Source organism: Haemaphysalis longicornis, unplaced genomic scaffold (genome assembly GCF_048455015.1).
Source record: "Haemaphysalis longicornis isolate Haplotype H1 unplaced genomic scaffold, Haemaphysalis longicornis Haplotype H1 scaffold_7, whole genome shotgun sequence".
In the NCBI taxonomy this organism is placed as follows: domain Eukaryota; kingdom Metazoa; phylum Arthropoda; class Arachnida; order Ixodida; family Ixodidae; genus Haemaphysalis; species Haemaphysalis longicornis.
This window is the reverse complement of record NW_027526422.1, coordinates 187,159,154-187,181,497: the sequence shown is the minus strand read 5'-3', so window position 1 is coordinate 187,181,497 and position 22,344 is coordinate 187,159,154. Positions and strand designations below refer to the sequence as shown.

Below are 22,344 nucleotides of genomic sequence, written 5' to 3'. Positions count from 1 at the left end.
GGAGAGGTAGAAAGCTTCCCTTTAAAGTGGAAGAGGAGAGGGTCGCCTAAATATGAGGAAACGGCCGTTATCGAGGCAGCGCAAGACGCTCCCACTAAAGGGGTAGAGGAGGGCAGTTACCGAAGCCGCGCCGGATAGGTGTTTGAAAACCGCCTTTATACCCTAGTTAAGTTGGCTGTAACGGGCAAGTTTAAGTACCGCAGCACCTTTTTTCGGCCGCGCGTGACTCCCTTGCGCGCCGATGACACCAAGGGAATGTGGCCTTCACCGTAGAGGCGCGGTAGCCGTAACGCGCAGCTCCGTCCTGCGGGCCTTTGCCTGTGCTCGCTGCAGTCAGCTTCTTCATGTGTTGTCGGGGTCGCTGGATGAAACATTCACAAGCATCCAGCGGCCGTCATGTTGTGTACTGTCTCTCGTCTTTCTCTCGTTCAGGGCTCGATGCCCGATGTGGAGATAGAAGTAGAAACTTTGCTTTAAAAAGGGGTCATAAAAATTCCTGTATTTCAATAGATACAATACAGAATATTAGGTTTTACATGCTGGCTCCGTTCGCTCAAGCGTTCCCGGTTCAGCTGCATTTTGAGTAATGTAATACTGAAGCGGAAACTGTCATCATCCAAAAGAAAGTTTGCGGCTTGGTTTTTGAAAAGTTGTAACATTTCGCATTAGTAGGCATATTGCCGTCCTCAAGCGGCGCAGGCTAATTGGATGGTGAATCATAGTGTTTAAATGAAGTTAAATAAAGTGCTGCCCTCAAATTGCATTGATGGAGAGTTAGTTGTTTTAAATGCAAAAGGACAAACATGTTTTACTTTTTCTTGCCACTCTGAACCATAACGTGAATTTACAGTGGCCCTGTGCTGATTAGTTGGGCACTCAATATAAGGTCACGAAAACTTCTTTCCTTTTAATATTTCCGCCCCTTAAGGTATTTCCGCCCCTTAGTATTTACGCCCCTTAATAGGATAAAAGAACATAACACTTTCCGCCCTCAAAGCAAGATATTATTACACACCAATCAGCATAAAATAATATTTTATGGACGAATTTTCAGAAGGTGTACGTGCAATGGGTAACATCATTTGCGCTCCAGGAAAACTTATTCCGTGCACATATAAAACCCCCATAATTTTTTTTATTTCAGTAGTTGCCCTGTGTTGGCAATCAGGGTAGGGAATTTTTGAGCCATGCAACCTACACTGTCAGTTTTAACACATCTGTTATATCTCATTGCATTCCGATGTATGTTTTTTGTACATTTTTCTTACGGTTTTTCTTTTCTATACTTCTGCGAACCACCTGTTTTGACATTTCTTGGAAAATATTCAAACTCTAAAGAAGAGCACTCGAATAGGCGTGGACTGCATTGCACAATGCCCTGCTTTCTAAAAGGCGACCGCAGGTGCCGCTCTCCTTCGTTGTTCCAGTGCCTTGTATTACTTAGAGCTGTATGTTTTTGGAAAGGAAACTTTACTTACCGTTGGTGTTTTACGTCAGTGCTGGCGTTGTGAAGGAAAGGAATTATTGTTTTTTTCCAAGAAATAAAGTCACAATAATAAACTTCAGTGTCCTCGATGTTTATTGGTGATTCCTGCAGAAAGGGTAAAAAGAAAGGCTGGAAAATTGTAAAAAAAGTGGGCACTTTGGTTTAGGCCGGGGACATCGAAGAAGTTCACGAAGCGGGGTAAAATCTGTGTTGTACACGGCTCTGGTGAAAAATATACGCCGCTCTTAACATTGCGAAGTAATCATGAATCTAATAAATGCCGTGTCTTTATTGCTTTTCTTTATTTTTTTGGACAGTGTGTGAGTATTATCTGATAATATATTTATATTTTCACTAATTCTCCACGACGTAAGTATGAAAGATCTATGCATGAAAACTACGTTAATTGTGTTTTATTAGTTTTGTTATATACTCACTGCTGCTTTTTTATTTTTTAGGTTGAATACATCTTCGGAAAATGACTGGGGAAGGCCGGGCTGGAAACCGTGCAATAACCATAGCGTAAGTTCGCCAAACTATATTTCAACATGTCCTTTGTACTCTAAGTGCCCCGTTGTTTATGACGGTTTCCCGCTCCTCAAAATGTAATTAGGAGGCTAGCAAGGTGCATAACTATAAGAATGTTTTAATTCAGAACTTCGTAGGCCACTGAATTTTATTATTCCCGCAATCTTTCGGTCAGGCTAAAAGCAAAGCGGTCTACACATTTTCTCTCGAGCAACAGGCTATGGTACGCAGAATAACTACGTAAAATAGCCAAAGCGATCCTAAAGCGTGGCGTCTAGCAGCTATCAAAGAATTTATTTACGAAAACATTTACACAAGATTTATCGTGGTACGGGCAAATCGAAGTTCGGGCTATGTGAAACAATACCACATACGTCAAGTGCGGTGGAGTTAAGGAACCTATGCAGATCACACCCTGTAATATGTCGCCGCTCATGGCGAACAGCACGCACTTCTAGGCCGTTGTTGGAACTTTATTTTGTACTATATTTTACATGTAATGATGTGCTTGTTGAAAAAACCTAGTGGTGATGAGGTGATATAGTACTTTGGTAAAGCGCTGCGGCAAACTTTGAACTTTTAACGTTTCGCCTCCTTTTCATTTTTAATTGGTGGCAGTCACTCTATATCCCCGTGGTTGGAGCTAATTGCTTTGCAGATGCGAACGGAACTTACACAGTGTGTAACACATATTACTATGGACAAGGGTGGTCGATATGGCCTCCTCGACTGTCGGGTAGACCTCTCGTGTTGTCCGAATATTCCGATCTTGGAGACTGCACCAACACCAGCGGTATACCGAAGATCATCAGGCGTACGTCACCTCACAACACCAATAGTTGTTTGCGCATTACCAGAACCGGCCTAGAAAAGTTTCTAAACGGCTTTATTACTAAACACCATGGCTTGAATTTAAACATGGCCAACAATGGCGCATTTTGCCGTCGGAACGATCTACAAAAGTGCCTGAAGATACGCAATTTTAGGCCGACGAGACAATATTAGGCGCTCTGGATCCATCTGCGACCACCTACTACGAAATTCGGAACTGCCTGGGTGAGCATGGACGCTCATAATTGCAGTTTCCGATCACTATTAACAGCTACTTCTACTAGCTCACGCAGCCCTGACGTTGCCCTTCCACCCTTGAGTATAGTGTTTGACCTTCTGCCTAAAGTGTAGTCTTGCTTTTTGAGACCAATGTGCTGTGATTGCCTATATATTACGAGGGGCGAAGAAGGAAGATTTTATTGCAGGGAAACAAATGACCTAGAAGTGAGCACGTCTACTTATTGTGCTTCGGAGGGAAGGAAACGACACTAATAGGTCGTTTCTATAAAACTTTTAAACTGCATTCAACTGATCCATCAGTCAAGTTAGAAATATACCTCTGCTCGTTAGGCTATATATTGTGAGCTTGCGCTTGTTGCACCTAAGTTACACGGTGAATACATGTCGTGCTGTCGCTTAGGTGAGAGATACGCCACTGTTGCAAGGCAATTAACTTTCTTGTGCTGAGGTACATCGCACGCCCTTTTTATGGTCTGGACAATGCCTTCTCCAGCATAGGCTGCGTTGCGACATTTTAATGGTGGTATTGTAAACGGAAACTTTGATTTCAATAAAATGATGTAATCATTGGATAAATTGGAAAAACGATGTACGCAATTTCGTTTCCTGTTGGGTGGTCACCGCCGTCTTTCCGAAAAAATGGGTGCATTTCCACTCTGCGAAAAAGCTGGGCGTAATTTATACAAGGCCCAAGGTAAAACGCATATAGTTGTAATTTTTTATTCAGTTCACTTCCTACGAATTACCTGAATGAAATATTCAAGCACTTCAGCTTTATTCTGTGGGATAAAGATGGGGCCGTCTATTTGCCTCACACGTCGTAGGCATCCTACTTTCGGTGCAATGGACTAACCAGAATCTCACGACCGTGAAGGAACATAGCCACATCACGTAGGGCCGTGAGGCGAAAATCTGAAAACTCCCATGAACAGAACTGTCAGCGAGCGCACGAACCATGCCTTCGTGTTCCCGCCCTCACTCTCCCACTACCCCTACTGTGCACACATAACCGCCGACTCTTGATGTGCACGTGCTTAGAGGGGAAGGGACCAGCAGCCAAAATGTCAATCCGGAAGCCCTTCAAGCTTACCAAGAATGATTGGCTCATATCCGCGTTTCAAGGAAGCTAGTCGCTATTCAACAGGGAAGGATATCAGCTACATGACGACGTTGAACTTTAGCGGCAGAAGGCTGTGGTTGCCCGTTCTACGGCAGCGGCTTTCTGCTGTTTTCGCGCCCAGTCATGCTCCTTTGATAGCGTTTTATACCCACCAGGGGGGATAAGTGGCTCAGACTTTCTGCTACGTGGTACAAGTACGCAGGCACAACGACCGCCACCGCGGTGGCTGTTCTTTATGTAGGGGCGAAAAGCGAAAACACGTGTGTCCAGTTTCGGCGTGCATTAGAGATCCACTGGTGATAAAAATTAATCCGCAGCCCCCCGCTACAGGCGCTTCATGGCCCATGGGTAGCGTAGGCGAGATAAACCCACTTGAAATCCAAATTCAATTTGGACTTCAGTGTTTCTTTCTCCAAGCAAAGTCATTAGCCTCTTATCCTTTACCGAATGTACAATGATACTGCTAATAAAGCGGTATGACCCTTATTATTAGATGACGCCGGTGATGACGGAAGTATGAGTGGTGGAGAGGGGTATAAAAATATAACACCAGGCGTCGGTGGTGGCGAAGAGAAGCACACAAGCGGTGCCAACTAAGGCGGCTTCGCCTACATGAAAATTTGGGATTTCGATATACGCAGAGGTTTGCGCTCATACTAAATATACACACTATAATAGCAGTATATTTTGCATTGTTCAATTGAGTTAAAACAAGTTTGTTGAGCCGTGCTTCATTCTGGCACTGTGGCTGCCTAATCGGTCTCTTAGAACGCAAGGTATTTGGCTGCCGCTGTTCGAATTTCGCAGTGGCGTTGCAACCGAGCGAAGGAAGCGAAGGAATAAAGCATGTTCTTGGGCCAGATGGTCAATCACTTTAAGGGTTGAAAAACTGCGCGCGAAGGACAAGATAGTAAGGCTAAATTGCTTGTCTTCTTATCAATATTGTTTTGCTTTCTTTTTCATTATTGCTTTGCCCTTTACGCGGAGTTATTTCAAACTATAAAAAAAGATGGGAAGAAAGTACACTGAAAAAAAAAGTCTCCAATCCATGCTGTGGAAGTGGTTGGAAAGCAAATATATAAAGGACACCACAACAATTGTCCGTGCGACATCATTAGAATTCACACACGTGGCTCTATAAAGAGAGAAGCCACAGATTCAGCCAGCCATAATTGAAACTCGCGGAGGCTGCGTCCCGAACGCAGCAGCGTCGACCACGGCCGGGCTAGAGTGGCGGCCGCCGTCGCTGTACCAAAGCCGTTGATGGGCACAAAGAAAACGGTGAGGAGCGTCTATCCAAGCGGGAGACTTCGCAACCTAGCCATACTGAAGTTCTAGTTCGGGGCCACACCACGGCGCTACAAAAGTGCACAAACCGAAACCATTCAGCATGTGAGCTTAGTGATTCCAATTTATATCGATTTAAACCAGTTGCTCCTTTCGTCTTTTGGGATACCTCTTAAAACACAAACGAATTGGTGTGAACCAATTAGAACATGGCGTCCTATTCTTTGCAAGGGGTGCGAAAAAGTAGCGTTTCTGCGGCGGCCAGATGTCTTTACGTGGTGTCGAAATTTTGTTTTTCCGCCCTCCAACCCTGTCCTTAGCGTGTCATTGGCGTACGACCACATAATTCCGCCGGGTCTGGGATACCCAGAAGGTGCTGCCGAGCAAGTTAACGACGCCGTGCCAAGAAAGCGCCCAATAGACGCAAAGCTGCGCCGAAACAGCCACAGAACAACCATCGCTAATGCAGACGACAAAGCCGACAGAATTGTTCGCGCCATCCGCCCGCCGGCACGTAGGGAACGTTGGGCAATAGCGCGCGTTCACCGCGCCAACTACACTGCGCTCCGTGAGTGAAATTACAGATTTACGTCACTTATTTGCCATATTGAACAAGAAATCTAGACCCTCCAGGAAGAATGCATACATATACAAATTACTCTTGCAACTAATTAAGGAAGTTAAGAGCTTATACAATACCTTTTTTACTGGACTTTATCGCATACAGCCACTTTTATCGGAGGCAGATGCACACAATTATTTTGTACTGGGATGTATTCAGGCATATTTGTACATTGCGCTGCTGCAGGAATACACCAGAAAAAAACCCAAAAAAACCATATCACAATGATTATGAAGAACAAACAATATGGTGAATCACAGAAATGAACTGGCACTAGCGAATAAATGTTTTATTCGAACAACCCCCCATAATGACGTCGTGCAGGTGGCTTCTGCTATCGATGTGGCTTCTTGTGAGAAAAAAGGGTAGGAGTGGCATTTCGTTTTCGTTATTTAAGGCCAAGCTTCCCCAATATCCAGTGACGAAATTGAACTTTCGTAAAATGATCCAATTGCGATGAAAAAAAATGTACAAACTGAGCCTGAGATGTACCGCAAACGCTTAGCAAGCATAGGCAATAATGCATTGCAGAGGAGAGTTAATAAGCGTACAACCGCAGCCTGCTCAAATTCGTGTTCCCGCATCAGCTAAGTGCACGCCCGTGATCGGCTTACGTATAATGTTTTTTAAAAGAGCTTTGCTGAACACGAATAGGTCTGAGGATATATTTGCCCAGAGTGTTTTCGGTCTGATAGTCTACGCAGTTGACAATTAGAGGTTGAAGAAAACGCCTACAATGCAAACGCACGACCTGACCTGACCTGTAATGCAAACGTAATTAACAGTCCTCTGTGCACTGCACATACGTGGAAGATAGGGGGTACAGCCGTAGCGGGGCGAATAAGCATATCACGCGCCCACGGACACGTACTCTAGTTTAGCCAGCGATGAGAGAAATAGAGAATAAAACATACGTCAACGAAGCGGAAACTATATTAGCTCGCCTTCATTTTTCACCCAGCCGCAAATTTTGTGTTCTCACTATACCCGCAATGCGCGCCGCATAGACCGAGTCGGCATTACGAAGCAAATAAGTTAAAAGGTTATAACGGTCTTATCATACTACCCGGGTCGCTTACACACAAAACATATCTCCACCCCGCAAACAGACTACACTCGGTACCCTACACGGTCAGACGTGAGCTGCCATCGACTAAAACAAGTGCCATTCAGGTCGTTGATGCAAGGTGACCTTACGACAACCGACTGGACATGCTACGCTGCTGATAAATATGCAGGGAAGTAAGTGCGCACAAAACAAATACTCGGTCACCGGTCCAAAGCAAAGCTTAGGCAGTGACCAACCCTCCACTGCGCTAAATGTCTTCTCAGAACAAAGGATGGACGACAGTTATGTGGCGAATACGCATACCTTGGTACGTTTCCGCTCAAACGGGCTCACAATTTACCAAAGCATAATGAAAAAATCTAACGCTTACCTCGCAGAAGCGTGATAACCGCGCCTGGTTGAAGTCCTTCCGTCCAAATCTACGCAACCGAACTATTCTATTTTCGGTGTTGCGCTTCCTGGTTGGAGTTAAGATGTCTTTTGCCATCCATGATCCTATTCTAGCAGTCGAAGGCACACCTCGGCATCGCAAAGCTCTGTGAAGTGACGCCGACTCGACACTTGTTCGAAACGACCAGCTAAGTCACCTTCAAGTTGGAAGCGCTCCCACAACAGGGACAAAAGTGAAAAAAATTCCCCGCATTTCCCCGAGGGGAAGAATGTGAAAGTGCGAATGCAGGAGTTGAATTTGCGCGGTTCGGTAATGTTCGCGAAAGAGAGATCACACACACACACAACTATAAAGAAAGATGCATTTATTCACAGACACCTATTTGTGTTGTCGTTGTACTTGATTGCTAGAGCGGATCTCAGCTTTGAAATTTCGTGTCAGTACTCCTTTAAGCGGGTGCATTAGCCCTTCTCACGCCCGATTCCTGGCCAATCCCCCACGTGGGTATGTGCCATGCACATACACCTATTTGTGTTGTTGTACTTGATTGCTAGAGCGCATCTCAGCTTTGAAATTTCGTGTCAGTACTCCTTTAGGCGGGTGCATTAGCAATTCTCACGCCCGATTCCTGGCCAATCTCCCACGTGGGTATGTGCCATGTCAGCGGCCAGGCAGCGCGCGCCCATCTCGCCCCGTTGCCAAGGAAGACGAGGAGCGCGCGCACCCGCTGCTGTTGCTATGCGGACATCGGCGGAAAGCGGACGGCGGCGGACGCTTCAGGCTCGCTTAAAAAGTGCATTCGCACTTAAAACAGAGACGACACGTCCCTGTTGTGTGAGCGCTTGCACCTTCCAGATGAGCGGCTGCAAACTAGCAGAATTGTCCGTCCTAGTGCAGCTACCTTTGCGGTTGTGATACATTGCGGCTCTGGTAACGTCTGCTCCGAGGCACCCCTGTTAGAGATGGCGACATTATATGTGTACCTACTACCAGCCGCGAAGAGGGCGAAAGAAAGAGCGGGGGTGGTATACTACGTCACTTGGAAATTGGCCAATGGTTTGCAGCGGTGTCTGGCGAAAAATAAAATGGCAAAACACGATGTAAGGAATTATCGCGGCAGAGAGCAAAAGACGGCGAGATTCTAAATCAGATGGCGCAAACTTAGCGAGTTTAGCGGCCTTACCGATGATGATTATTTCCGGCTCTCCCTTTGAATCTGGGCTTGGGTTGTCTGCAACCGACTTGCCTGTTTTGCTTCGCCTGATGCAGCGACTTGCCGTCACTACGTCAGCTGAGCTGGGCAACGAGTATCGATCTCAAAGCTCATAACTTCAACACAGCAACAGAGAAACGTTTTTTAGAAGGAAATTCAATGCCTAGGGCGGAGATGGCAGCCATGTGCGCAGACGTGGTAGCAATGAAGGAATAGATAAACAACTACCGCGAATCTTCCGACTCTGTCCTTCTTTCCCTACTATCTAAAACATAATATATTTGTCTCCCCCCATCGCCCCTTCACCCCTCTTTACACTCTCACAGCTTCCACCCCCATTTTTTTCTTCCCCCGCTGTTCTACATTCCCATCCGTGATTACTCCGCCTGCGTACGGTCCTTCCCCTAGTTTTCCTCCACCACCTTTCTAGACGCCCATTTGCCACCTCTACGGCCTTCAACTTGAGGCTAACTCTCACCCAACATCCCAAAGTGTCCGCAAACGTTGTTTCCCCTCACCCCGCGGTGGTCCTATCTATAGGCAGTCGCTGACAATGTGGTGTATAGTTTCCTGTACACTGCGGCAGCATGCACATGTTTCATCTTGCTGCCTGTAGATAAGCGTTTATACCCGGGTCCTCATGCACCCAGCCAGTACTTCGAGGAGCAATGCACTGCCTCTCGTGTTGTCATAGAAACCTTCCTTCCTGATTTCCAGTTTCTGTGTCCCATAGGTCTGCACGGTTTTTTTCGCTTTCATTCTTTGTGCCCACTTCGTAGTATCAGCTGCCTTGACGTGCTTTTTAACTGTTGTGTAAACCCCACTTTCCCCTACCTAACTTTTGTGCCACTTGGTCAGCTGTCGGTCCTCTGTCTCCACGGCATGTTCATGCTCCTGATATACAGGTACTTAACACCCTCGCGGACCGTTTTTCTTCCCCCATGTCACGAAGTCACTTCTCAAAATTGATCTTACTTTGCGCCTGCCTCGCATCGAAAGACGACCACCACTTATCTCCCTGTACCACCTCGTTTGTAGTTTTCATCTGGGCCCCTAGGGCCAGTCTACCTACCACCACGTCCACGAAATCGTCTCCACCTGAAAACGGTGAGCACTATGAGCCTCAAGAAAGCTATAGCACGCGAAGCCAGTCTCCAATGTGGCATAGCGGAGATAAAGATCCGCATCGATGAAGGACAAAACGTTCTCATAATAAGCACTCCCTCGGGGGCGAACGCTGCAGCGCTTAACTCCATGAAGAAACTGACGATTAGTAATAACACCTTCGAAGTTTCGTCCTACAGAGTTTCGCCAGACAATTCACGAAAACGCAACGGGGCTCCGCTCCAGCAGAGGTTCCGTAGCTGGCCCAACTCACAACTGGGAACGCTGCTCACTATCTTCGAGGAGGGCATCGAGGTTCCGAACCAACCCCGTCTGGAGCCGCCACCACCAGACACCGGGTAGCCCTGAGGATCACCACGACCCTCCGCGGGATCCGCAACAAGCGGACCCCACCGCACCAGGCTATCCGCCAAGAGGCGGCCGCCCTGCTGCAGGACAAGCTGAGCAGCTACATGCATCTCTTCACGGAGAGCTCCGTCAAGCACAGCACGTGCGAGGGGTCGGCTGTGTACGTGGTGCCTGAGCTGGGAGCCAGCCGGTGTTGCCACCTGCCCTTCCCCACTTCCTCCACAAGGGCGGAGCTGGCAGCGCTGCACCTGGCCGTCTTCCTCGTCCTCGAGAGGGGGCCCAATAACCACCCCGGGGCGTTCATCCTCACGGATTCCAGGACTGCCCTGCGGCGGCTGCACGCGGCCGATCAACCCACCAACAGCAGCGGCTACCCGGAGCGCTCCCTTGCAACAAAGCTGCGCACTGTAACCTCCAGATGCTGCGACCTGCGGCTCCACTGGCTGCTGCCCCACACTGGAATCCGGGGCAACGAAGACGCCGACGCCCGCGCCAGGAAGGCCCACCAGGAGGGCACCCCAGTCTCCCAAGACGTCACCCCGTTCTTCGATGCCCGCACTGCCCTGGCCCGGATGGTGCAGACGATGCACACCGACCCTCGGGTCGTGAGCGGCCTGGCGCCCACACCGTTGCCCGCACGCATCAGCAGGGACGCCCGCTGCCTCCTTCTCGGCATGCGGCTCAGCTGCTGCAATGTGGCGGAGCGTCTGCACCGACACGGGTGCAAGGACTCCCCTACATGTGCGGACTGTTCCGAACTGGAGACGCTCGAGCACCTACTCTGCTTCTCGTCTACCGAGCGGGGCCGAGAGCAGAGCTCCACTGAGCGCTCCAGCGTAGAGGCCTTCCCAGCGCGGGCATGGAGGACCTTCTGTTCCCGACGGGGCCTGCGGCAACCCAAAGGGAAATCTTCGCTTATATGCTTCATTTCCTCGAGATGACCGACCTTACGAAACGGCTGTAGCCCGGAGTGTAGTGATTGATTGATGTGCCCGGACTGACAGCTTTCTAGGCCTGACAGCTCTCTTTATACCTTTCTCTATCTCTCTCTCTCTCTCTCTTTCTACTTTATCTTATCACTCCCCCTCTACTTCCCTTCCCCTGCACTGGGTTGTATGCAGGTAAGCTCCCTGCCGAGATCAAAATATTTCAAGTGAATTTGCTTTCCTTGTCCCTTCGCAAACCACAACCACCACCACCGTTATCTAAAATATCGGCTTGAAATACACTCCTAAGGAAGTTCAAGACGCACTTGCGGCACCGAACCATGAACTTCTCAACCGCACTTTCCTGCTCACTTTCAAAGGAAAAAAGGTATCGTTGTGCATAAATGTCACTGGAGTAATAACCAGATGATACCTGTACAAGGGCACGGTAGCTTACTGCTACACGTGCAACCAAGTGGGCCACAGAGACGACCTGTTTCCCAACCCACCGAAAATACCCAAGTCCAGGACATGCGGATCCCCGTTGAAAAGCAACCAACATGAGTGCCACTTAAATTGCCTTCTCAGCATCCGTGCCCACACCAAAGCGTCCAAGGCGGGCCCACAGCGGTCCCTGCCCTGGTGAATCGGCCGAAGCAAGTCGGGAATACCCAGCCACCACGTTCGGCCACTCCTGGTCACGGTCTCCGTGATCGAGGAGCAACTTGGACCACTCGCGTTCAAGATCCCAAACGGGAAGAGGTGGCTCCAGAACATCAGGCATGAGTTTTGAGTGGCTGAAGGATGCGCTCGGAGTCGAAGTCCCAGGACTCCTCCGAAGGTCGTTTTTGAAGCGCCGCGAGAGGAAACCGAGAAGGCTCCAAAAACACTTAGACGTCGCTGCATCAGGTGAACTGGGCAACGAGTATCGATCCAAAAGCTCATATATTCCACACACAAACAGAGAAACGTTTTTTAGAAGAAAATTCAATGCCTACGGCTGAGATGGCAGCCATGCGCGCAGACGTGGTGGCAATGAAATAAGCGATAAAACACTACTGAGAAGCGTCCGACTCTGTAAACACACAAATACCAACACCAGAACAACGCAAGCCTGCCGTGTCTATACCGCCACAAGCAGCCGAAGCTCCTCCACAGTCGGGTTCCCTATTTCAGCCAGACAATAGCTCAAACGTAATATTCCAACAGTACGCCACGGAAGAGCACGAACAGTGGGGCGGATACCGCTAAAGATGGCCCGCTGAAAAGTGACGGATAGCATACCGCTGAGGCCCGGAAGGAAGGCCTGAGCGGTATGCTATTGTGGTAACCTGTGTCGCAGCACCTCAAATCATTCAACGGGGCAAAACGTTTTGGGACACTTGTGTGGCATGCGTAAAACCAAATATTTGGTGCTCCTTCTTACGTTCGGTAAATTGCGACAAGTGGTATCTGATCTTATCACATAACTAACAAAATACTTCTTACAAATGTAGGTTTTGACTTCATAGGCGAAGCACTGTTCTGAGAACATGAAAGCCTTCAGCTTCAGATGCAGACAAATTTAGGCATCATGATACCACGTCTACGTGCAGACTCTTTGAAGGCGGCTCAACCTATACAACAAATTTTGGCTTGCGGGGAACTTTTTGAATGCTTGCGGGAGGCTCCTGAGGTGGCTTTCCTGAAGGAGGGAGTTAAATTCATGAAAAGAGAATTATGTAACCCTATCAGGTGAATCGGTCAGCCGATGATCGAAGTTAGGATCCGATGAAACGACGGCTATTGCTCGACCTTACGTAGCAAACGATGAGCCACTCCACGTAACTGTATAAAATGCGCTCTTTATTTACACTACGTATATACAACTCTCAAGGCTGATGCTCGCACAAATGAGTTCGGGCAAGACCAGCCTCGAGCTGGCCTCACTGATCGTTCTTTTTTCCTGAAACATCAATGTCTTCGTTTTGACGTCGTTGAGAGTGATTATGGCTCATTGATTAACTCACACTAGGATACTGATTGCCCGCAATTACAAAGCTGGGTGGGTGCAGAATAGTTGCGGGACCTACCCCTTACTGTCATACAAAAACCACGACGTGTTTTGCAGAACACAAATATAAAACAAATAAAAATAGACCATCTAAAAGCAAAAAGAATGACAGGAATTGGCTTTCGGGCGGCTCATCGTAAAGTATTGTCCATACCGTGCACGCCCATGTTTGGGTTCTGCGCCGCCGAATGTTTCGTGCCCGGCAAACATGTCGAGCGCATAACAAAGGCTGGTCGCCTACCGATTGACGCATCCCAGCCGCCGAGTCACAAGGTACACGTGTGACGAATGAAAACTTCGCCCTGTAACTTTGAGCAGTATTACTGTGGTAGACAGATACTCTAATGACTTTTCCTAACTTTTACCCTTTGACAGACTTCCCAGCTCCTTTCCGCTTCGAGTACTCTAATGACACTGATCGTGGTCGTCACAATGTCAATAGCCGAGCTACGCCGCTTTTCCAATCGAACCAAAGGAAATTTGACTTGAAATGCTAACACTGGTTCTAACCACTTTGGGGTGACAGGCGCATTTGTGTAAGTACTCTCTGTGCCCGCTCATCGGGTGAACACAACAGCGCGGCGAACAAAAGTAGCTTCTGCGGTTTCTCTTTACGGCCCCCGCGCCCAAGTTAGCTCAACCGGCGTGAAACCAAAATACATTTAAACGCGCTATATCCAACAAACGATATCTAATTGCAGGAAAGTTATTAATTAAGCAAGTGGCACAAACCTAAAAAGGTGGAGAACATTTCCTCTTTCGCTAACTATCGATCCGTAGAGCTGAAAAGCTGCATGTGGAGGGTTCTGGAGAAGATGCGCAAAAAGAGACTTGTGTACTTAGCAGTTACAATGGTCTCTTCGAGAAGTGCCAGGGAGGCTTCAGGGTGCAGCGATCGACAGTTTCATCTAGTTTCTTCAAAACCGTACAGTAAAGGTGCTCGCATACATTCATCAGTAATGCAAAAACGGTATTTCTTGTTAGTGAAATACTCGCACACAGCATAGTCTTAACGAATTTATAGTGATCTAAAATATTTTGGTATGTCATTTAACATGCCAAAGACTCCTGTTGGTTTCATGTATAAACAAACATTTCAAGTCAGACTAGCGTCGGCAGCGTCAAAAATTCCCGAGAAGAAAAGTGACCTGCCCCAAAGCAGATTTTTGAGGTTGACTTATTATATAGTTAAGATCAGCTGGCCCCTAAACGCACTGCCGCCAAAAATGTTTTTGTTTAAGTATGTAGATGATGTTCAAAGTATCCTCAAAACCTTGTATTTTTGCAATCTGTGAACGCCAAGTTCACCGTGGCACGAACACACTTGCCGCCTGGCCGTACACAAATGGCTTCAGAATGAACCCAGAAAATTTGGTTATGTCGAGCTCTCCCGAAAGCGTGGTACTTTAACGCACCCTGATATCGCTCCTAATGAACTATCTATTGCTGTAAGTACGAACACGCCATTTTAGGCGGATTGCTCGATAACAAACTGCGACACCGTAAACTGCTTTTAAAAATGCCGTAAAGCACTAAACGTCTTTAAGATAGCCCCTCATTAATCATTTTGTATGGACAAATACGTTTTTTGCGTGTGTGTACTGCTCTCGTATGGTCCTGGTTGGACAATGGCAGCGTCGTATATTGGTTCGACCGAAAAACGCACTAAAAATCTCGACCCAGCGCTCCGTGTCGGGCTTCGCTTTGCTTGGGGCGCTTACCATACTATCCCCGTCGAAAGCCCTTATGCTAAATTCGATAAATGGTCCCTACTCCACCACATTATACATGCATACACAGACTTACTGAATGCCTCACACATTAGGTCTAATACTGATCACCCGCTTAATTTGACCTTTTACCATTACGGAGCAACTAGTTTCAAATCCTGCGCATAGTCCGCGCCTTTCCTCCTCAGATTGAGCGAACATTCCTAAATCAAAGTTTCATTCGTAGACACGCACAGGATTCCCATCATAGATAATATTCAAGTATGCTATCTTTGGCCCGTGTCGGGGGACATGTCCTTTATAGAATCAGAGAAAAATACCGTACCAAGAGGTGCAATTTCGCAAAGTTTGTTGTTTTGGCAAGAGAAGTACAAGTGCGGCGCCGACGTTCACAGCGATGCGTGAAAAACTACTCACATTGTGGCTTTTGCGTCGCGCCGACTTATCTGAAATATCGAAGGATCCACAAAAGGTGGAGCATTTTAACTGAAAAGGGGTAATAAATATTACTTATTTTATGTCACAATGGTCAATGCCGTATATATTGAAATCCCTCCTGTACACAAACGTTGGAAGTGTTGTTCGTGAACTGTTATGACAGCTTTCAGAAACTGTAGGGTCCATGCTATCATGAAAACACTTATGTCAACATATGCGTTATATCTCGAAGTGACCATTTTAGGTTACTCTAGGATCGCCGGACATGAAGTCGTGGATGCAAAGGCTCATTGCGCTGTGTTTAAGACACAGTGGACACAATAAAGCTGTCTTACACTGAACCCTAGCCACACATCATACCTTAACTCAGTCTTAAATCAACCATCAACAACTCGTGTAATCACTCGCACAACATGCTGACCATTTTGTTCCATGACCGTGTTGTTTGGGTGACAAGTGCCGACTATCTATACCTGTGTGACAAAACATCACAAAGCAAATCTGGCTTTGATACCTTCTGTGGAATGCGCTGCCGCGTCGTTTACAAAGGCAACACTTACATCCGACCTGAATGTGTTTTTTCTGCCAAGATTGAACTGAATAGTTTACACTGAATTGTTGGTAACAGGCTTGACGCGAGCAGGGACGCAGCCACAAGATGTTGTGCCATGAAGCGCAGAATACGGAATTTAACATGCAAAACTAATGTTGTGTACAGTATGTTTTTGTGTTCTCGTCTTTGGTATCTGGCCAGTGTGGCCGTTATAATAATGTCAGCCTTAGAGAACATCACTCTACTATGAAGAGAAAACCTTGCGCTCATTTGGCGAGCCATTGTTATGAATGTGGCTGTGAACCGTATTTTTCGACATACAAGCACTTTTCATGAACTTGCCGAAGAGCTACACATACGGATAAGGTGCTAAGATTGTGTCAGCCAAACCTCTCTCTGTGTCGCTGAGAACAAACTCAAACTTCTTAAGAAACGGCGGTAGATACAGGGGTGAGTACAATTCTGGTCTTGCTCTGCTATGTGCATGTGCAGCGAAGACATGCGCCCGTTTGCGGGCTTCTTAGGGGGTAATAATGTGTTTTCTTTGGAACTAAGCGTTTTAGTTGATTGTAGGCGCCAGTGTTGTGTCCCTATCTTTTCCCGTTTTTAGAGTCCGCTTAAATATTGACAATGCGTCCGAGTTCGCTTTAGCTTCATTGAACGTATGAGATGGTGGATTGTTTGGACATTTACCTGTTGTTTACGCGTACAGCAAATTCAAGTTTGAGGGTGATCTTAGGCTTTGCTTATAACAGGAGAGGCAGAGAAGAACGTCCTTGACCGAGGAGCGCCGTATGTGCCAGAGCACGCTGTAAGCCCGCAATTTTGCGGTGGTCATGCGTTCTGGGTACCGTGCGTTCTACATCATTGTCTTGGCGGCGGGGTCTCATATCGAAAATTCATTGACATGCTGTTGTCTTCGGGATCTTCGACGTTTGAAGTTCAAATTTGGGTGACTATATTTTAATGTCCTGGGGAAGTGGTCAGCACCGTTTTGATTTGTGGCCGCGACCTTCTCAAGAGATTGAAAGAAAACTGCAGAGTCACCAGCAAGTGAATATTCAAGGAACTGGTGCGTCCTATATTAGGATATTTACGCTGTTTAAAAAAAAACAAATCTTTACAAATCTGATGGAACGATAAATGTACCCGTAATTTAATGAAAGCTGCGCCGTGTCCTTGGTAAAGCACCACATGACTGGCCGTGCCTATCTCCGCCTGCGGCCACGTTCGCCGCAGCCGCCGACGCTGCCGGCTTGGCGCACGGGCTCTCCGCAGCTTATTCGCGCCTGCCCACGTCACTGGCCGCGTCAATGCGAGCTTAACCATGAATAAGACATAACGTATTCTTTGACCATTGCACGTTAGTTGGACGCTTTGAGCCTTCGTCGGCAAACGGCGTCCTACCACCCCGAAGATTTTACCCGGTGAGCTGTTCGGCTCTAAAAACAGTGTAACCCCAACAACAACCGCCTACAAAGGCATGCTTTGGATCATGAACTACAGTAAATGAATGGCTTACCAAGTAAAACCAAGAATTAACCAGGTTACGCCAATCCTGTGTTCTGCATATCTAGGATAATCTCGGTGAAGCCACGGCCATTTTTTTTAAAAGGGCATGCTCCTTAGGATCGATGAGACGGCCTCGGGAAACAGTGCGGGTAGAGGTTCAAAAGGGAACATGTGCGTTGATGTCGGCTATAGAAAAGAAAACTTTAATTAGCTCCTCTCACAGATTCACAAAGTTAGATCTTGATGGGTGAATATTTCTTGATACATAAACTAAGCATTACCTTATAAGACTACTTGAAAATTATTGCGCGGATGGCAATAATTTTAACGAGAATGTACAGTTTAAAAACTCCAACCTCTCCTCGCGGGAACCCCTGTGTAGGTGCGACCCATAGGGAGTTCACGTTGCAGCGTTGGACAGCGGAGGAACGGCGCTGAAACGATGGAGCGCAGCGGCGCAGGCACCGCGTTTTATAGCGCGCATAACGGTGACGGGACGGGCCGGCGCCAGTGCGTCTGCAGCGGCTATGACGCAACACAATCCAACACAATCCACTTTAATCCAATCAAATCCAAGCCAAGCCAAGCCAAGCCAATCGAATTAAATCCAATCCAATCCAATGCCCCTCGCGAGAGGGTGTTTGCTATCGGAGAGGAGAGGGGGTGAGCGGCGGAGAGCAAAGCTGGCGCGGCGCGGAGAATGGGGGAGGGGTGTACGACGACAAGAACAACGACGCCGACGCCGGATGTAGGGACAAGGCTGGTGAATCAGATGCCTTCGCATCTAATAAGGATTTCCGTGTGACGATTGCCAGACGGCCCGACGTACGTGTGCAGCTATCATCCCCGTTATTTCAAAATACAATGTGCCTGTGTAAAAAATTACTAGTTTATTTGCTGTTTAGGTGTGTCACTTGGAGACACATCACACTAACTTCATTGAACTGTGGCATCTGATATAAATAATGAACCGCAATAAAGCTTGACTTTGGGCTAGTTGGCTACACATGACAGCTTGAAAAACAGCGCCAAAAACTTGGACGGACAGAGGGAAAACAGACAGAGCGCTGAGAAACTGGTGAAGGTTTATTAGAGTTGGCAATAAATTGAAGGAAACAATGTATATATACGCCAGTAAAAACGAGACATACAAAGAGCTTGAAAAGTGGCGTCGGATGTAAAAGGTAATAAAACACACAAAAATTTCTTTTTATCCGGCCAGATAAGCAAACTCCCGGTGAAAGAGTGTGACGGAAGGTGAACTCACGCAATCCTCCCCCTTAGTGGCTATGACTGAAGCTTGAAAGATTTCGCGGGATCGGGCGTCACGATACCGTTTAAAAATGCGGGTTTCATTTAGCTTGGGGTAGCAATTTTCGCAATTCTTGCAATGTAAGGCAAGATTGCTACCTGTTCTTGTGCGCATGTTATTGGCGTGCTTACGAAGACGGTCATTAACGCACCTGCATTTCTAGCCCACGTACACCCGCCCGCACGAAATGGGATCTGTTATACTATAGAGTCCACGCATCTACATAGCTTTTCTCTTGTTTTTCCCACAACAAGCCCTGGGATCCTTTCAATCATTCACCATGGCGCACAAGGCGGCTAGTTTGTTGGGCGCTGAAAAAACTGTCCGCAGTCCTGCCACCTCTCTTATCTTTTTTAGGGGGTGTGACACGCCGTGTGCGTGAGGGTAATGTTGAGGGGGCCCCTAGCATTCTGTTGCGAACCTTTTCTTAGTCCTGTTAGAATTCACCCGTTTCAAAACGGTTTCCGCTGAGCTGCGCAGCAATGGCGTTGGATACCCTGCCAAATTGAGTGTTCTGACCTGACTGTCCAAGCTCCTCGTGATCATGTGACGGCAAGACCTAGTCGCTGCGTTTTGGATGGCTGTCATGGCTATCCCACGCTGTGCAACCTTCGAGTGTGCCGAACTGAACGGTAGGGATACTTTTTGTGAACGCGGGTAATATTGCCATCACACGTGAGTGCCGAAGGTCAATTCCAAGTAAAGAAAACGCAGCTTCTTGTCTTCTGGCCTCTCGCTCGTCAATGTGAAGGTCGTCATAACAGATGAAAGTGCCTCCAAAAGCTTGTCTCCTTGGCTTAACGGGTTTCCCCACAACTTGAGCAGCACGAGGTAGTCGTCAACGTACCGAAACGTTCTCACGACTGCAAGGTCAGGAGGGATGGATTTATTGTAGGGTTTAACGCGTCGACGCAACGCAGGCGATGAGGCCCGCCGTAGTTGTGTGCTCCGGAATAAATTTGACCACCTGGGGATCTTTACGTGCCCTGAAATCTCGTAAAAACGGGAATTTTTGCTTTTATCCTCCATCAGACAAGCTGCTGCTACGGCCGGGAATCAAACCCGCGACCTGCTGCTCAGCAGCCCAACGCCTTACCCACTGAGCCACCGCGGCGGGTAAAGATGGATTGCGGACGCCTGTCAAATAAGGCAATTAAAAGGTCGCTGAGCACGGGTGCAGTCGAGGAGCCTATGCACACTGCCTCTCGCTGGAAGAACACCTTGTTGTGCATTACTAAAGTCGACTGCAGGTAAAATGCTAGCCCCGCAAGGAAGGCTTCCGTACCGATGCCCTACTAAATTTGGAATCTCGTGTTCCCGAACGCGTCGATGGTCTCGGTTTATTTGTCCTCTCTCCGTCCCAGTATTTTCGCGCTGTTTTTCAAGCTGTATATTATGTAGTCGTTTAGGAGGCTCCGGCAGTTTCATCGTGTTATATTTTGTACTCCTGTTGTGTATAGTTTGGAGTGACTAAAATGTGTGCCTGCGGGCTCGCGCGCAGGTGGGCGTGCGAACTAGCGTGCGTGTAGGCGAGGGGGGGGGGTTCACGTGTGCGTGCGAGTGTGTGGGTGTTGGTGAGACAGAGAGAGAGGAAGGGAAGGAACATCTTTCGGGGCAGCAGTTCTGCGTTTCTGTTTCTTCTAGTAGTCGTGTATGTCGCAACAGGTTACTTGGGCTGCGCCGCCGTCAGGGTGCATCCAATGTCCGTGTCCTCAGATCTCCTCGAAATACCCAATAGATTGGGGTCCTTGAACTGAACGCCCTTTTAGAAGCTCTTTGCCGCAGCTACCAAGGGGGAGCGCCACGTTTGGGGCACGCATTGTCGCAGAGTTGGGATCCGCCGTGGATTCTTCTGTTTGTACTTCCTTTACGCGTTCAGGTATGGCTGTGTTTTGTAGCTCGAAAGCGGTAGGAGCCGCGTGGCTAGAGTGATAGGGGCGCTGAGTGGATGGGTGTGATAAGGTGATAGGTGCACTGCCGGAGGCAACCCGCAGATGAGACGGAGACCGAACTAGGTTAGTCGTGCTGACTTGGGTCGCCGGCGAAGTAGACGATGTTCCACCTCCGGCGAGCTGCGCCGGCATAACTCCACGAGGGGTAGCGTAAACCCCACTGTGCATCTCTGGGAAGGTGATGTTGTCTGTGACCTTCACATTTATAACATAATTTATTATAGCAAATTTGGCACATTTCGAGCGGTTGAGCCTGAAAGATGCAGCAGAGTTTCGTTTTAATATAGATTTCTATTGAGTGGTCGTTTTCGAAGCACTTGGCACAGGCGAGGCGACCCCTGGAAGAGTTGGAACAAGGCACAAAACAATGAAACGTGAAACAGCGCCGTGAATATGGGACTTAATCCGCGGAAGAATACCAACCCTGACCTCGGCAAGATGGAGTGACACCGAGCGCTGCCGTCACCGCTCAACGCGGCACAGCTCCACCTTCGAGAACCTTCTGCCCAGCGTTCGTGGCAAGATCTTTCGCGTGCTCTTCTCCTTACCCCGTGAGGTGCAACACAGGAGGTTCAATCCACGTGAGGTACAACAAACGGGAGATGGGAAAACAGAAAAAGACCGTGTCCAGAATAAAAAGAATGTCGGCGCGAAACCTTCCACACCACCATTTGGCTATTTGAGCATGGTTCCAACTTCGGTCCATTCGAAATATCGGGCGGGTGAAGCGGTGACGAAACGTCAGCAATTACAAGAAAATCCGCCATTACGAGCTCGCTTACCTTGTACATATTTGAATGAGCGAAATTAATGGCTGTTTTGCGGGGCTAGCGATGACACCACGAAGAAACGTTGCCAGAGTCCCGAAGCATAACTACATAAAAAACTTGGCTTAGCCTACAAGCATAAACGCGTAAACTTAGCCGAGCCAGAAATAAGCTCGGTGCGGCCGCCAGCGTCTCTGTTTCCCCAGTGTGTGCGTAACATTTGTAAGCTGCCTTAAATTTTTTGCTTTGTAAGTTTTCAGGATTCTCCACTAAGGGGCCGAACGGAGTAGGTGCTCTTCGCATGGGCTCCGCAAATAGCTCTTTCCTAGTGTATTATTTCTACGTCAACCTCAATTATTTTATTACTGGTGTGTCGCTGATGTACTATGCTGACTACGTGACCACCTTCTTCAAAACTTGGACCACTTCCTTGGACCCTGGCACGTCCGAAATTACTACGGGCCAGCGCATCGGCTAACCCGAACGTCGAACGTCGAACGGCACCCCGCCAGCACCCGTGGTCACGTCGGCGCATCGGTCGTCTCGCTAGAAGCCTGCCCGGCGGCACCTTTTCCAACAGCGACGCCTAAGGCCCAGGCCTCAACGTTGGGAAGATGGAACTCGTCGTGACACGCCGCGGTGGCACAGTGGCTAAGGGGTTGCGCTGCTTAGCACGAGGTCGTGGGTTCAATTCCCGGCCACGGCGGCCGTTTTTGATGGAGGCGAAAAGCAAAAACGCCCATGTGTAGGATATTTTGGCGCACGATAAAGATCCCCAGCTGGCCAAAATTTTTGCAGAGCCCTCCACTACGCCGCGCCTCATCGCCTGCGCTGCGTCGGC

The 22,344-nt window shown here is 48.1% G+C and overlaps 1 long non-coding RNA gene across 1 annotated transcript in view; it reads left to right on the top strand.

The window, feature by feature from the left end:
- Nucleotides 1–1,661: 1,661 nt before the first annotated feature.
- Nucleotides 1,662–22,344, top strand: part of LOC144145632 (uncharacterized) — a 35,725-nt gene continuing 15,042 nt past the window's right edge. Inside the window, exons 1-2 of the long non-coding RNA XR_013317544.1 lie at nt 1,662–1,806; nt 1,945–2,008. This is a non-coding gene — a long non-coding RNA (uncharacterized LOC144145632). The remainder of the gene's footprint in view (nt 1,807–1,944; nt 2,009–22,344) is intronic.